At 33.2% G+C, this 3772-nt stretch overlaps 1 pseudogene; it reads right to left on the reverse strand.

The window, feature by feature from the left end:
- Positions 1–261: 261 nt before the first annotated feature.
- On the reverse strand, positions 262–3523 carry LOC112495739 (isoaspartyl peptidase/L-asparaginase-like; annotated as a pseudogene).
- Between the last annotated feature and the right edge of the window lie 249 nt (positions 3524–3772).

The raw sequence follows: 3772 nt of genomic DNA on the forward strand, positions 1-3772 counted from the left end.
AAATTAAATTTATTATTGGCAGGAATTTTACCGCCATTTTTTTAATTTTTGGCGAGAAATTAGATTGTCATTTGTAAATTTATTATTAAATTTTGGTAGAAAAGTTTTTATGACAAATGTTATGATGGGTATTTCCCGTCATAAAGTTAATTTTTTTAAAAAAAATTATATTATGATTATAATTTATTTGTGAATTCTTGATTACAAATTTAATTAATTAATAAAAATGAATATCGTCAAAAAAACTAAAAGCAATTAATATTAATTAACCTCCATTCAATCCAATAAATTAATTTCAAAACAAATACATCTAATATTCAATGTCATCACTACCAATACATAATAAAACATCCCAAATAAAAAAGAAAAAAAATCCAAAAAATAAAATAATATTTAAATCCCAATTAAACTCCAAGAAAAGCAATTCAAATTCCAGCCACCAAGCCAAGTTACCCAACAAAACTTCCAAAACTTAATGAAAATATTCCAACAACAAGACTTCTAGCAAGACTTCAGCCAAACTTCCAGCACCAATACCATCTTCCAATAGCACTCTAATTCCAACATCAAACAAGGTAAAAGTCACCGATGAAACTTATATGAGCAAAATCGTCCACATTAATAAAGAGTAGTTGCTGCTCTTTCTGCTACTGTAAAAGAGCCGCATTACGGTCTATCAGCTTAGCAATAATGGCAGAAGTAATTCCAGCATGTATTTTCTATCCATCAAGGCCAAATCCACATCCTTAGGGACTAAGATGTCGAATGAGATAATAAATAAGTAAAAGGAAAACCCGAGGGATGCTAAAACAAAAGTAAACCTAAAACTACAGGGAGAAAGAACCTCTTTTCCCACTACGAAGAGTTGTATAAGATGTAACTGTCATTGATGCTGTAGGCATTATTTGTCTTTTAGATTGCACATGTGATGATCATGCTTCATCCCTTTCCTTTTCAGTCTAGTAATTACACGACAAGCAACATCATGTTGAGGACAAATCAATATGCCAAGGTTAGTGAGCTGCTCAAGTAATGATTTAATTACAATTTGTACTATGGTCAAAGAGAAGAAGACATAAAATGTAAATGTGTATTTCTTTAGAGGAAGAAAACACGAAATTTGCTAAGGCTCAATGCGTATTTTTTGGATAAATACATTTTATAGAGATAACAGCAAGCCTATAAACTAATTATCTATAAAATCAAATTATTTAGCAGCAACCTCATATTTCCATTAACTTCAACTAGCACAATACAATATGTACATCAATACAACCAAACAGATGATATGTATCATATACACTAAATGTCCGATATAGCAAGCATAGCCTCAAGTGCTATTACCTGGTACAATGCATGACTTAGCTCTTGCCTTGCTGTATGATGTTGCTGTTCCGAAGCAAAATTAGATTGCATTAGACCATCCCATTCCTACAATTAGACAAACAATGTAACTAGCAGGAAATATAATAAAGAATCACATATTAAAATGTAAAATTCAGTATCAATTAAAATTATGAATTTGAAGAAGTGTCACTAAGAAATTAACAATATTACAGTTAAAAAAATGATAAAAGACATTAAATTATGCTTACACAATTATCATTGTTTATAAAAAAAGTATTCACTTTTCACATGAAAAAAATTAAAAGAGCACAGAACATGGGATCTAAAAAAAAAATCTTATAATAGCTCTATCTTGTAAAGTATACTAAATAAATCTAGCATAAGAATAATTGGCAACAAAACTCTAAGACAAAATATCCATGTTATACATTCTAAATTATTATGGAATGAGGAGACCTAATGAACACAAAAACAATATGATATTATGAATGAAAAACATGGGCTAAAATCTGGAAAACTATATGTTTCATGGAAAGAAAAAGATCACCATAAAAATCAAAGCTTATTACATACTGATTAAATTGGAATATAATCTAAGCTTGCACTTGGCAGGAAATTGGTAATATGCTAAAACACAAGTTCATGAAAAAATATATGAAGTCAAAAGTCAAATTCTTTTTAAGTACTAACAAATTAAAACCTCCTTCCAAACAAACTTAAACATTTAACACAGCAGGCATAGAGCAGTAAATCAAAAGCACATACATTCTGGAACATTCTAAGCATCCCACGAATGCTAGCAGCCATTAATGGTATGGGCTTCTTAAACTGCATGGCAAGCCATTAAGTAAAAGGAAAAAATTATCATGCAAGGGTACATTAAAGAATGATAACGAGAACTTTTTTTTTTAATCAAGCACCTTTTTTTTTAAGCTTTTCCCATTTAGGGATGCTACAACTTATCTAGCATCGTAGAGTTCAGGCTTATTTAAAGAAGTTCCATGATCAAGATTCCCTCAAAATGAAAATGCTTAAAAATAATACAATTGGCTCACATTACACCATATATTGGAAACATCAAATTGGGGAACAACAAATTCCTAGGAATTAATCAAAGTTACCTTTATGACTCCCTAAGCAACTGGAGCAGAACCAGATCACTTATTCCACAGAAGTCCATATTCCAATATGTGAATATCCATCTTCAGTAGCACAAGCTCGAAACATGCCTGTTGTGTTGAAAGGCATAGTAACTTCACTTGATGCAGACACAACAATTAACCCAACATTGCCTCTTGGAACACATTCTTCTATAACACAACCTGATGCTTCCTTGAGAGAGAGACCTTTGAACTCCATAACAGCTGCCACATCCCTTGCAACAGTATGACGAATAATTGCTTCACCTTTGCCTGTAGCAGAAACAGCACAGAGGTTATTAGCATACGTTCCTGAACCTATGATGGGTGTATCCCCAATCTTGCCTACCATTTTGTTAACCATTCCACCAATAGAAGTTGCAGTAGCTAAATTTCCCTAATCATCAACAGCCACACATCCAACTGTTCCAAGTTAGCTACCACCACTTACAGCTGGAAGTTCATTTTCAACATCTTTTTGAATGGGCTGTGAATAATCTATCTGGACCCTTTTGGCTTTTTTTCCTGCTTTAGCCTTTCAATATTTTCTGGAGTAATAAAATGATTAGAATCTATAGTTTCGACACCTTGCTCCCTTGCAAAAGCCTCACTCCACATCTCTTTGTATTTCCATCCATGATGCAAGCTTCCATATCAACTGTGCCAACATTTATTAAGACAGATCCCTTGCCTGCATTAAAATTTGGGTTGTTTTCTAGTTCACGAACCACAAGTTCGACGACGTCCAAGGCATGTTTTTATGATTTGAGAGCGTCTACGCCGATGTCTAGACAGTGGTGAAGGGCGGCCTCACGTGGTTGGCGGCTCTCCGGAAGCATAGTCACCGAAATGTCTCATGCTCAGCCGTGTAGAGCGATCGCCCATCCCATTTTCTCTGCCAACTAACTCTTTGTTAATCAAGCACCTTACATGTGCAAAAATCTTTCGAAATTGTAAACCAATTATAAATGTTAAACCTTCAATTGGCATTCAAAATTTTCCAAATCATTATTTCTTAGACAAGAACGAGTAAAATGCACAAGATAATTGAACATGAAAATTTCAAGATAAAGCTAAACCCTAACCATCATGACAGCCATGGGCCACCATTACCTTACCCCTCCACAATAAATCCAATACCATGCAAATCAATCCCAACCAATTTCTACACCAAAATCCCAACAAATTTTACTATTTAGAAAACTAAACCCACAAGTTTTAATACATACCCGATGTCAATTTTTATTTTTATTTTTTAAAAATTCAGCAACCTTATCTGGATATGG

The sequence above is a fragment of the Citrus sinensis genome, chromosome 1, assembly GCF_022201045.2.
Source record: "Citrus sinensis cultivar Valencia sweet orange chromosome 1, DVS_A1.0, whole genome shotgun sequence".
Taxonomy (NCBI): Eukaryota; Viridiplantae; Streptophyta; class Magnoliopsida; order Sapindales; family Rutaceae; genus Citrus; species Citrus sinensis.